Here is a 13,984-nt window from a genome sequence, read left to right as displayed (position 1 = left end):
TGCATGTGGCTGTCCAGTTTTCCCATCACCATTTGTTGAATAGACTGTCTTTTTTTCCATTGGACATTCTTTCCTACTTTGTAGAAGATTAGTTGACCATAGAGTTGAGGGTCTATTTCTGGGCTCTCTATTCTGTTCCACTGATCTCTGTGTCTGTTTTTGTGCCAGTGTCATACTGTCTTAATGAATATAGCTTTCTAATAGAGCTTGAAGTCTGGAATTATGATGCCACCAGCTTTGGTTTTCTTTTTCAACATTCCTCTGACTATTTGGGGTCTTTTCTGGTTCCATATAAATTTTAGGATTATTTGTTCATTTTTTTGAAAAACACTGATGGTATTTTGATAGGGATTACATTAGATGTGTAGATTGATTTAAGTAGCATAGACACTTTCACAACAGTTGTTCTTCCAATCCATGAGCATGGAATATTTTTCCATTTCTTTGTGTCTTCCTCAATTTCTTTCATGAGTACTTTATAGTTTTCTGGAGTACAGATTCTTTGGTTAGGTTAATTCCTAGGTATCTTACGGGTTTGGGTGCAGTTATAAATGGGATCGACTCCTTAATTTCTCTTTCTTCTCTCTTGCTGTTGGTGTATAGAAATGCAAATGATTTTTGTGCATTGATTTTAAGATTTTATTTTTAAGTAATCTCTACATCAAATGTGGGATTCCATCCCAGAACCTTCAGATGGAGAGTTGCAATGCTCTACCGACTGAGCCAGCCAGGTGCCCTTAGAACTAGGTTTTAAAATGAATGAATGGTACAGTTAGGAGGTGTTAGGTGAAGGGTGGGAAAGAACTAACATTTATTAAGGGATTGTACTAGACACATTATGTGTTTTTTTTCATCTATATGCCCTCCATGTCCTAGATGGGAAAATGGAGGCTCAGAGAGATTGGGTGCCTAACCCCAGGCCTGGAGAAGCGCAAAGGCAGAATTCAAGCGAGTCATTTGGACTCTAGGCCTACATCTCCCTTCTTTGCCTCTTCTGTTACAGATCAGAGTGGGTGGAGTGGGTTAGGGTAGGAAGAGCATAGAGAGGAGGACCTGCGGTAGAGAGTCCTCAGGTTAACTTCATGATCTTTATGAAACTTCACTTATCCTCTGTTGATTACCAATCACAATATAAGCTTTCTCTCAACTGGTCTTTTTTTCTGCTTGTCTTCTCCATCACTTACCTTCTTATGGGATGCACAAGGAGGAGCGCCGAGGTTATGTAACACGGCTTTAGAATGGAAACCAAAGACCTGAATTCCGCACGTTTCCACTTAAGTGACCATGCATGCCACTTCTAAGCCTTCTTTCTGACACAGACAACTCGGGTGATCTCAGAGACTTTATGCCCCAGACCCTCGTGTGATTTTGGTGCAGAAATATCAGTGGAGGAATGCCTTTATTTAGTTTTCAATCGACACAGTGGGTCGGGGGCGGGAGGCAAAAAAAGAGTAAGTTTTTAGGTAGGGTCACATTTTCTTTGAATATGTGCTTTTTGGGGAGGTTTAATCTGTGTTTTAGACAGCTGTCTCCCTGAACTTTTGAATCCTCCAGATGGCCTGCACAGACCTGAGTAGCCATAGAGGCAGAACCTTTGTGTTGTGAGTCTTAGGAATCATTCAGTTAGGGACAAGTTTTTGAAAATACCTCTCCTCCTTTACATGCCAGGCTGTCCCACAGCCTTGTTTCTCCTGTTAGCAAATTCAGTCATTCTTCTTAAGTTGTCCCAGCATCCTTTGCTCCCCTCCTTCCTTCTGCGTGGAATTCTGTTACAACTCATATTGCCTTGCCCCGTAGAGGTTTTCGTGCCTATATGCCCAGCTAGACGGAGTCTCTTAAACGCGATTTTCAAGTGTTTGGTAGCACTTTGTTTGGTAGCTCTGTTCTGTTCAGTAGCTCCACATTAGCACGTGGGGCTAATGTGTATTAGGGGCTCAGTATGTGGTTCAAACAGAGTATCATCCTGAGAACAGGATCCCATTTAAATTCATTTGAGAATGGGAGAAAAATCTTTGCTCCCAAGAATCACAAGAATGTCTGGTGAGGTGATTGCTAGTCTGGAGAGTCTTAGAAAAAGCCAGTAATAGACATTGGGATCTTAGCCAAAGAATGTGAACTTGGGCTCCTTCATTTTGACTTTATTTGTGCTCTGATGAGGTCTTCTTTTGCATCAAGTCCGTAGGGGGATATTACTTGAAGGACAGGTTTTCCAATAGAAAATCTAGGGAAATATTTTCAGTTTCTAAACAACTTTGTTAGTCTACAAATAAAGCTTTGAAACAGATGGTTTCTTTACCTCATAAGAAATGGTCCAGAATCCAGTGTAGGAAAAGGTAAGAAGTTCAGAGAGGATGTTAACCTAGAAACCATGGGCTGGTGGACCTTGGGAGCTTGGAGATACTTGTGCAGGCAACCTTGGAGGCTTGGGACAATATTTGTGATAGGGATCCCAGGGCCAAGAGAGGAGGGAAGGAGGATTGAGCCTTCCTGCTCATAAGCAAATAGGGTCCTGGGACTCAGGAAATAGAGTTAAGATGTGTTTGAATAACTCTACAGGGGGAAAAAAAATCAATTTCTGTGGCTTAAAGTTTTCTATTGTTGATATCACTGTTTCCTATCTAGATGTAAAAAATTATGTAGACATTTTTATAATTACATGTCTTAGTCAGCCTTTGTGTGATAATAGCTCTGAAAATTCAAAGGTTTGCAACGGAATTAATTTCTAGGTCACGGTATGTGCCAGTGGCTGTGAGTCAGTTGCTACAGCTCTTGTCCACCAGGATTCCATTCTGAAGGCACAGCCCCCCTTGGGACAGCCCCCGTTGGAACAGGAGAGCTGGTGACAAGGTTGCAGTGTCTGCTCCCATCTGGTGTGTGTGTCATATTCACTCGCATGCCATTGGGTGGAGCAAGTCACATTGCCCAGCCAAAAGGCGGAGGGGTGGGGGGTGTGCCCCCCTGTGCATGGTCACTTGGCAATAGTAAGAATGTATAATCCTCTTAAAGGAAGGAAGTTAACAACTGCAAATGATAATGCCATCCCCCATATAGTTTGTGTCCTTTCCTTGGTCACTGAGCATTATTTAGTTGCATCGGTTCAGACTGATACATTTTCTCCCTATTATGTGTATTTCAATTTTAGATAACTTGGGGGGATAATTAGGGAAACTGACCTCTCTCTCCAGGGAGTGATGTGGTGCATCACTGTGTTTTTCAAGTGTTCTTGAGTATGTCAGTGCTGGGAGTGCTGCTGTATGTGTGTCTTTGCATTAGCTGGAGTCTTCCACAGTCTGAATGATGGGGTGATATTAGGTATCAGGATCTTGTTTCTGAATTTACTGTGTCACATTGTTTGCTGCTTTTCAAAAAAACAAAACAAAACAAAACTATTGCGATCTAATTCACTTATCCTAAAAATCACCATTTTATAGAAAACTGTAAGCCACAGAAACTGATCTTCTTTTTCCCCCCTGTAGAGTTATTCAGACACATCTTAACTATACAGTTGAGTGGTTTTAGTATATTCACATAACTGTGTACACATCATTACTATCTCATTCCAGAATATTTTTGTTACCCCCAGAAAGAAGCCCTATACCCCTTGAGCAGTCACTCCCTGTTCTCCCTTCCCTCAAGACCCTGGCAACCAAAAATCTCTTTTGTGTCTCTGGATTTGCCTTTTCTGGACATTTCCTATGAATGGAATGATACATGTGGTCTGTGCTGCCTGACTTCTTTCACATAATGTTTTCAAGGTTCACTGTTGATGTTTTCTGATTTAAACCCTTTAAAATATTTAGGAACTTTACTTGTGTGTTGTGTGCCTCTCCCCCCACATTCGCTTCAGAAGTCTCGTCATATCTAGGCTGGTTCCTGGAAAAGTCTGCCATGGGAGTCGTATTGGTTTTTTTAAAATTTAAAAAATTCCAGTGAAGTTAACATACAATGTTCTGTTAGTTTCAGGTGTACACTACAGTGATTACTTGGTGCTCATCACAATTAGTGCACTCTTGATCCCCTTCATCTGTATCACCCACCCACCCACCTTTCCCTCTGCTAACTATCAGTTTGTTCTCTGTAATTAAGAGTTTGGTTTTTGGGGCGCCTGGGTGGCTCAGTGGGTTAAAGCCTCTGCCTTCGGCTCAGGTCATGATCTCAGGGTCCTGGCATCGAGCCCCACATCAGGCTCTCTCTGCTCAGCAGGGAGCCTGCTTCCCACCTCTCTCTCTCTGCCTGCTGCTCTGCCTACTTTGTGATCTCTCCCTCTGTCAAAAAAAAAAAAAAAAAAAAGAGTCTGGTTGTTGTGTGTCTCTCCTCTTATTTACTCATTTGTTTTGTTTCTTAAATTCCACATAGGAGTGCAACCATATGGTAGTTGTCTTTTTCTGACCGACTTATTTCATTCAGCATTATACCTTCTGAATCCATCCATGTTGTTGTAGATGGCAAGATCTCTTTCTTTCTCATGGCTGAGTAGTATTTCCATTGTATATGTCTACCACATCTTCTGTATCCATTCATCTATAGGTGGACCCTGGGGTTGCTTCCGTATCTGGGCTATTATAGATAATGCTGCTATAAACATTGGGGTGCACATAACTTTGTGAACTAGTGTTTTCATACTCTTTGGGTAAATATTCAGTAGTGCAATTACTGGGTCATATGGTGATTCTATTTTTAATTTTGAGGGACCCTCCGTACTACTTTGCACAGTGGCTGTGCCAATTTGCATTCCCATCAACAGTGCACAGGGTTCCTTTCTCCACATCCTCGCCAACACTTGTTGGTTCTTTTGTTTTTTTAGTTTAGCCACTCTTTCTTTTTTTTTTTTTTTTTAAGATTTTATTGATCTGTTTGACAGAGAGCACAAGCAGGGAGAGCAGCAGGTAGAGGTGGAGGGAGAAGCAGGCTCCCAGCTGAGCACGGAGCCCTGAGATTATAACCTGAGCCAAGGGCAGATACCCAACTGACTGAGCCACCCAGGCACCCCAAGTTTAATCATTCTGACAGGTATAAAGTGATTCTTTCATTACGGTTTTGAATTGCATTTCCGTGATGATGAATGATGGTGAATTATCTTTTCACGCATCTGTCGACCATGTGTATGTCTTCTGACCATGTGTATGTCTTCTGTCTGTTCATGTGTTCTGCCCATTTTTATTTTGGATTATTGTTATTATTATTATATTTGGTGTTGACTTGTATAAGTTCCTTGTATATTTTGGATATTAACCCCTTATCAGATATATCTTTTCCAACTATCTTCTCCCATTTGATGGGCTATCTTTTTGTTTTGTTGATGGTTTCTTTTGCTGTGCCAAAGTGTTTTTATTTTGGTGTAGTCCCAGTAGTTTAGTTTTGCTTTTGTTTCCCTTGCCAAAGGAGACCTTTCTATAAAAATGTTTCTATGACTGATGTTAAAGAGATTACTGCCTATGTTTTCTTCTAGGAAATTCATGGTTTTGGAAATTCTTCTAGGAAATTCATCTTGAGTTTATTTTTGTGTATTATATAAGAAATTGTTCCAGTTTTGTTCTTTTGCATGTAGCTCTCCAGTTCTTCCAAACCATTTGTTGAAGAGACTGTCTTTTTCCTGTTGCATTTTCTTGCCTCCCTGGTCATAGATTAATTGACCATATAATCATGGGTTTATTTCTGGGCTGTCTATTCTGATCCACCGATGTGATCTGTTTTTGTGCCAGTAACATACTGCTTTGATAACTATGGCTTTGTCATACATCTTGAAATCTGGGATCGTGATACCTCCAGCTTTGTTCTTCAAGATAGATTTGGCTGTTTGGGGTCTTTGTGGTTCCATGCAAATTTTAGTATTATTTGTTCTAGTTCTCTGAAAAATACTGTTGGTATTTTTCTAGGAATTTTATTAAATCTATAGGTTGGTTTGGGTCGTATGGGCATTTTAACAGTATTTGTTCTTCTAGTTCATGAGCATGGAATATTTTTCCATCTGTGTCGATCTTCAATTTCTTTCATCAGTGTTTTCTAGTTTTCAGAGTACAGATCTTTTACCCCCTTGGTTAAGTTTATCCCTAGGTATTTCATTATTTTTGGTATAATTGTAAATGAGATTGTTTCCTTAATTTTTCTTTCTGAAACTTCATTATTAGTGTGTAGAAATGCAACTGCAAAAAAGTTTTATTTCTTAGGAACTTTATACTTTTTTAAAAGGTTTTTTTAAAAGATTTTATTTATTTGACAGAGAAAGAGAAATCACAAGTAGGCAGAGAGGCAGGGAGAGAGGGGAGGAAAGCAGGCTCCCCGCTGAGCAGAGAGCCTGATTCGGGGCTCGATCCTGGGATGCTGAGATCATGACCTGAGCCAAAGGCAGAGGCTTAACCCACTGAGCCACCCAGGTACACCTTTTTAAAGGTTAAAGATAATTTATTTGAGAGAGAGAAAGGGAGAAAGGGAGGGTGGGTCCCCCACAGACCCTATGCTGGGAGCCAAGCCAGGCTCTGGGAGCCAAGCCCCATGCAGGGCTCAATCTCATAACCCTGAGATCATGACCTGAGCCAAAACCAATAGTCAGATGCTCATCCAACTGAGCCACCCCCAGGCCCCTTAGGAGCTTTACTTTTATTTCTTAATTTTACTTAGAGATTTTTTTTTTAAGATTTTATTTATTTATTTGACAGAGAGAGACTGCCAGAGAGAGGAAACACAAGCAGGGGGAGTACGAAAGGGAGAAGCAGGCTTCCTGCTGAGCAGGGAGCCTGATGCAGGGCTTTATCCTAGGATCTTGGGATCATGACCTGAGCCAAAGGCAGACTCTTAACGACTGAGCCACCCAGGTGCCACTTACTTAGGGATTTTTTTAAAGATTTTTATTTATTTATTTGACAGAGAGAAATCACAAGTACACTGAGAGGCAGGCAGAGAGAGAGAGAGAAGGAAGCAGGCTCCCTGCTGAGCAGAGAGCCCGATGCGGGACTCGATCCCAGGACCCTGAGATCATGACCTGAGCCGAAGGCAGCGGCTTAACCCACTGAGCCACCCAGGCGCCCCGATTACTTAGGGATTTTAATGGAACAGCTGATACCAATTCATTACCAACGAATGATACCAATAAGCCTTTTGGTAGTTGTACAAGGACATGATTATATCCAACAATGATTATATTAATCATTTAATGTGATAAGTTGCATTAATGCATTTCCTAATGTTAAATTATTCTTGATTTCCTTGAACATATTTGACTTGATCCTGGTGTATTCTTCTTTTAAAAAATTCTTTTAATATACCAATTGCTGTTATTTATTGATAATGTTTACACTTATATCTAATTTCCTTTTCTGTTCTAATATTTGGATATCAGATATAGTTCATTATCATAAAATGATTTAAAAGGTTTCTCTATTTTTTGTGTGTCTTTTATGTGTCTTAGAGGATGTTCACTGGACGTCCTTGGTGTTCACTGGACGCACTTACTCCTTGGTGTTCACTGGAGCTCAGCTGTACCCACCATGGGGCTTTGCTTCACTGGAGCTCAGCTGTACCCACCATGGGGCTTTGCTTACTTTTTGCTAAAAGTTCTCTGACAACAGTTCTGTGGTTATTCATTTAGATTTTCTACCTTAACTAAATTTCGTTTTGGCCATGTATTTTCCTAGAAAGGCTTCTATCTCATATAGACGTCCAAGTTATTGGCATAGTTATTCTTGGCATGTCTGTATAGTTTATAACCATACATAGAGGTAAAATTTAAATATTGTTTACTCCCTCTCCCCCCAGCTGTCCCTTCTGTATTGATCAGCTTTCCTAAGTTACTTTATCTAACTCGTCTTTTAGGAAGCTTCTACTTTTTACTCTTTTCCATTTTCAATTTATACTTTTAACTTTTTTATTCCCTATTCTAGTTTTGACCTTTTTTTTTTTTTTTTTTTTTTTTAAATGGGAACACAAAGTAGATGTGGCCCAAAGGGCTCTATTTTGTGGGATAAATCTTTTTCAAGTACATATATTTATCTGCTCCTGACGACTGTGCTACTTTCTTCGTGTTTTGGTCTTCTTGGGTCTGAATGGTGAGTTAACACAGGCTGGGTGTGTTTTTAGGTTTTTTTGTGTCTGATGAGGTAATGCAGGCCTACCGTTTGCCTCCTATCAGAACAAGTGAACCGTTGGATCCCCTCTCTTTCTCCATGATGTTAGAATGGTCTTCTCGGATCTGAGGTTGAGTCAAGTGATCAGCTGACAGGTAAACTGAGTGATCTCTCAGTGGGGAAAAGAGAAGGAAAAAAGCCAGGATCCTGGTTAGTTGCTCTGGACTTTTTGCTTCCTCTCTCTCTGGGTCTGCATGGAGTGGAGCGTGGCTTCCTTCTTGTTTCCGGTGTTCTCCCCATCTCAGGAGAGCCTGTCTCCTTCAGTTCGTAGTCTTGCCTGCCGTGTGCTTGGTGGACTCTCCCAGGGCAGCTCTCCAGCTGCCTTCATGTTCCTCTGACCTTTGACTTGCATTTGCGTCTCTCCCCTTCATGGAAAGAGGAACCTGTGAAGGTAGGCCTCGCTCTACTGGTGGTCCTCATGTGGACTCTCTGCCTGTGCAGGGCTTCTCCTTGCCCGCAGCAGCCAGCCACACTGGTAGTCCTTCTCTGCCCCACTGCTGACCCTTCACTTACCCATCCCCCCAGAAGAAGCACTTTCAAGTTAGAGTATAGGTGAGGGCTTCAGGGCGTTTTCTGCTTCTTCGGTAACCTTGATAACCTTAAGTGACTTCAGGGACATGGGTTAAAAGATACCTCCTAGTTCTTTCCTCAGTTGTGTCCCAATTAGATCCAGTAGAAAACTTTTGGAAGTTTTGGCATTTGGATGGCATTCTTGCCTGGTTTCCAGTCTGGTCCGATTTCAGACACTGCTTTGCCCCCCCCCCCCCCCCCACTGCTCTCTCTTTTTCATTCTTTGGGTTGTTAAGTTAGTATCTGGAGAATGGAAAGAGGGAGGAAGCAAAAGTGCATGTGGCCAGCTCATGGAGTTTATCTAGGAGTCTAGATTTGTAATGTTTAAATGAGCGTGTAACATTCCTATGAATGTAAACACGATCATTTCCTGGTTATTGAGCCCTTGGGATTTTTCCAGGGTTTACTCTGCATTCTTTGCTCTGTTATGAGCATCTTTGAACGGAACATTTCAGGATTTTCCCTTTGACTGTGTTCTCTAAAGTGGGCTTAAGTTCAGCTTTACAGCAAAGTCAATAGTCAAGAGTGTTCTGTTCAGTTTGTATAGGACGTATTCATTCTTCAAGCATCTCCTGTGTGCTTGGCGGGGCGGTGGGGTGGGAGACAGGAAATGGAGACAAGTCAGGTACCATACGTGCTTCCTCCCCTTCAGTTTGAGGACGTCTTTTATGTCAAGCTCTTGTGAAACTAGATCATCATGTTGCCCACATTCCTCTAATATTATAAAAAAGAGAAGTTAGAGTACTTAAGCATGACTTTTTTTTTTAAGTTTTTATTTTAGTCACCCTGTGCTCATCACAAGTGCCCTCCTTAATCCCCATCACCTGTTTTGCCCATCCCCCACCCACCTCCCCTCCGGTGACCATCAGTTTGTTTTCTGTAGAGTTAAGAGTAGGTTTCTTGACCATACTGGCTCCTAATGTATACCACTTTCTTTCCATAAACCCTATGTTTAATGTAATATAGTTTTGCCATTGACTTATGTTAATTTACTAATCTATCTCATGACTGGCTGACTACAATGGTAGATCTTATAACTGACATTCTTTGAACCAGCGGGGTTTCTGAAGCACCTTATGTATGTGTTTCCCTTCCTAAGTAGAAAGGGGTAGAGGGGGGAAAGAAATTCACTTATAACTGAAACCTGCTTAAGTGAGAATTGATATTTTGGAGCAATGAGGACTTTTCATTTATTTGTCAACTATGTAGTTGTAATTTCCTCAAGGGGTACTGTAGCTACTGTGAAGTCATTAAGGAAAGTGTATGTGAGGCACCAACTATGACTTTCTTTTTTTTTAAGATTTTATTTATTTATTTATTTGACAGAGATCATAAGTAGGCGGAGAGGCAGGCAGAGAGAGAGGAGGAAGCAGGCTCCCTGCTGAGCAGAGAGCCCGATGTGGGGCTCAATTCCAGGACCCTGAGATCATGACCTGAGCAGAGGCTTAACCCACTGAGCCACCCAGGTGCCTCGCCAGCTATGACTCTTGATACAGTTTTTTTTTTCAGCAGCATTTATTAAGTGTCTACTCTGAACCAGCTGCATGGACTCTAGGGGGATGCATACTTGAAGAAAGGTTGATCTCACTTTTTTTTTTTTTTTTTTTTTTTAAGTATGTTAGTGGTGTAGCACACACTCTGTTCCAGGCACTGTTCCAACTGCTTCCATACCCTAACTAACTCAATCCTATTATATCCATTTTGTAAATGAGGAAACTAGGGCATGGAGAGATTAAGAAGCTTGCAGAAGTCACACTACTTGTAAATAGTGGAACTGGGCTTCAGAACTGCCTAGTCGTTGCTAGGCTCAGTTTCCTTGTCCTTCAGCAGACAGTTACTGGGTCCCTTCTATTGGCAAGGGGTTGAGCTGGATCATTTCTAAGACTCGGTAATTCATCAGGTACTTCCTGAGTACCTACGATGGGCCAGTGAATCAAGGAGTGAATGAGATGAAAGTCTGCTCTTGTCCGACCGTCAGTCAACACATAATAAGTTTTTAGATAATGATAGTCTGTGACTAACATAAAGTCAGGGAAAGGACTGGAAAGTGATAGAGGGGTGCAGAGATAGTTTTCGGTTTTGTGGGCTGAGAAGGCCTCCCTGAGTCCGTGTCATTTGAACAGAACCTGTTTGAAAAGAGAAGCTAATCACATGGGAATGTGGGGGGAGAGGAGTGATCCAGGGAGAGTGGCAGCAAACAGGGGAGCCCTGAGGTCTAAAAGGGCCAAGCCCTGTATCCGGAGCGGGATGAGCTAGGGGAGAATGGCAGTGATGAGGTCAGGGAGAATATGAGGCCCCGTTGGCCCTCTTGGGTTTTGGGAGGGAGTTTGGGTTTCATTCCGAATGTGATTGGTTGTCTTTGAGAGTTTTGAGCAGGGGAGTGGCATGCTTTGATTTTTCAAAGAGCTCTCTGGCTGCAGGGTGGAAGTCTGACTGTAGGGCAGCGAAAATGAAGCAGGAGGCTTTTGTGTTGCACCAAGGATTCTCGGTTCTTACATCCTGTGATTCATGCTGGTCAGAAAGGTGCTGCCTTTCCACAGTACCTGCTCAAGAACTTAGGTCTCTTCGTTTAGCACACCTGCTGCTAGAGGACTCAGACCCCTGTCCTTTTCCTCCTATGTTTCTCCTATTTTCCCTCCATGTTTCCTTCTCATGGGGCCTGTATCTTGAGGGGGAAGTCACTTGCGGGCATAACTTGTATTAAGATCCTCAGGGAAATGTTAGCTTTCCCTGATTGGCTTTAAAATCAGAAGCTTCATATTTACCCAGAAGGATTTATGGCCAGATATTGGAGATATGGGGCGCTATTGGGTCGGAAAAGCCACACTGAAGGCATTCAGCTTGCTAAGAACCTGAACCCGGCGCTAGAAACCTGGGTTCAGTTCTTAGCATAACGATGCCAAGCTTCACTGGAACACGATACCTGACCTTCTGGTCTGCCTCCTTCTCCGTAGAGACGTTATGTGTCTTGCTAACATCATGAGCTGTATGAGCTGTGAAGAAATGAGAACGTGGAAGCGTTGTGTACACTTGTGCCATGGAAAGCCCGGCTGGCAGGGTCCAGTTTTAGGAAATTGTAGACATTTGTAGGTCATTGGCTATTTGTACATGCTTATATGTTGGCCCATGAAACACCCAATAGTAAGGGTGTGAATGTTTGCCTGGTCACACAGTCCTAGGAGGAAAGAATCCTCAGTGTGGTAAGATCTGTTTGACTGACCCTCCCTCCCCTCCCCCATCTCCTCACCTCCCGTGAACTGACTTGAGAACAAGCTAACTTCCCACTGTCTGGCAGAGACATCTCCGACCTTTGTGTGAGCTGTTTTTGGAAAGTTGTTGGCAGAAGGCCCCAGAGCAAAGGTCAGGCGAGTTGGCTTGGATTCACAGGGAGACCTGCAGAGACAGACGGCACACACAGACAGGTGCACACCCACCCAGCCACCCACACAGGTAAACAAGGCACAGTCATAGCAGTCATAGTTGTTGGGGACTCAGCGGCGTTTGTGGATGTTACATATGTAAATAAATGATTTAAAACTGTGAAAGCTGCTTCGGGGAAGTATCTTCAAAGTTTTGAGAAGATTGACTAATTCTGTCAGGGGGCAGATGAAGGAAAGACCCATATTCCGAGGGGGGGGGCATTTGAAAGATGCCCGTGAGATGCTTGGAGACCTCCACGTAAGCAAGAGGTGTGATTTCGCCAGCAGCGGTGAGGGGCCCGAAACGGCGTGGTGGGTTCTGGAACTGAAGCCGTGAGAAGCAAGGCTGGTAGGATCCTTTGAGGCCAGATGGAGGAAAGCTGCTGTCAGAGCCCATGGTGGCTTATCTGACTAAAGATTCTGAGTTCTTTCTTTCTCTTGTGCGAGGTGCTGCCATCGCTGGAGTCTCTCTGTGGCGGGTGTTGATGAAATGTCAGCAAGGGGGGCCCTGCGGTTCCTCCTGTGGTGCCTTGCCCCCGAGGTCAGTGCTTCAGTATTACTTACTGAAACAAGGAGATATGATGGTTATCACAGAGTTCCAGAGAAGAGGTCCTTTTCGGATCTGCAGACACGGGGGTAGGGACTGTGCGCGCCTGGTGGTGTCTCTCTGCCGACAGAGCGGTCAGATCAGCAGCTGCTTGACTCCGCAGTCGTGTCCACACCGAGAGCTGCTGCCATGGGCTTTGGCAAGCTCCTGGGCTGAGGAGAGGTGGGGAGTGGGGTCTAGTCCCGCAAGTATCTTCTGTGAAAATGGTATCTGTTCAGTAATTACAGAAATATTTTTGATGTTGTATAAATACGTATATTATTAAATTCTCTAGTCAGTAGAAATGGAAACAAAGGAAGGTGCCTTATCTGTTTACTTAGCATCATCCACCAAGTTGGGTGACATTGCACTTGACTCCAGCCCGTACTTCCCGCTGCCTTGTCACTGCCCTTTTCCCAGATGTCCCACGATCATAGAGCTCGTGGATGGGACTGCTGGTTGACCTCTCGTTTCCTCTGTGTTCCCTTATCTGAGGGCTAAGTCAAATACAACCTACATACAAGAAGAGAGAATTCAAGGAAAGCATCTCCCTGCCCCCAACCTGTGATCCACTGACCAACAGGTCAAGAATGTTTCCAAGTCCTCTTCCGTGGTGTCGTGTCACTTTCTTGCCTTATTCCTGTCTTTGCCTCCTGATGAATCTATGGTGACATTCAGATGCATTCACATCTACTGCTAGACAAGGCTTTGTCTATTACTAAACCTAAAACCCAAAACACATGAGACTGAACCTTTTTTGGATATTATAGGAACATAACTTAATCAAGTGCCTTCCTCCAATGGCCTAGACAGAAAGAGCTCCATAATTTAAAAAAATGTTCCTTCTCTTTTTCTTCTGGCATTTATACCCCCGCCCCCCGCCTTTTAAAGTTTTTATATTGCGGACAGATTTACACATATACGAAAGAGGAGGGAACTGTGTCGTGAACCTGCAAGTCCCAGCTTCAGTAGTAATCAACTTTGAGGCATATTTTGTATCATTTATATCCCTGTTTACCTATCCTTCATTGTTTTGAAGCAAATACCACACGTCCTATCATTTCATCCATGAATATTTTAGCATATATTCCAAAAAGATGAAGGCTTTGTAAAACCATTGTACTTCTGTTATCATGCCTGATAATTCCTTAATATCCTCAAATAACTGATCAATATTCACATTTCCCTGAATATCACAAAACCTGTTAACACTTTGTTTTAATTGGGATCCACTACAGTCGTTGATAGATCCCCCGAATTGCATAGCATCTCTAGGTGCTCCTCCATTT

General features: G+C 42.7%; 1 protein-coding gene across 1 annotated transcript in view; it reads left to right on the top strand.

The window, feature by feature from the left end:
* SNX30 (sorting nexin family member 30) overlaps window positions 1-13,984 on the top strand; it is a 110,077-nt gene that overhangs the window by 34,344 nt on the left and 61,749 nt on the right. The gene's annotated exons all lie outside the window — the stretch shown is intronic.

This window comes from Mustela lutreola, chromosome 12 (genome assembly GCF_030435805.1).
Source record: "Mustela lutreola isolate mMusLut2 chromosome 12, mMusLut2.pri, whole genome shotgun sequence".
Classification (NCBI taxonomy): Eukaryota; Metazoa; Chordata; class Mammalia; order Carnivora; family Mustelidae; genus Mustela; species Mustela lutreola.
Note: the sequence above shows the minus strand (reverse complement) of the source record. Positions and strands in the feature narration are given on the sequence as shown.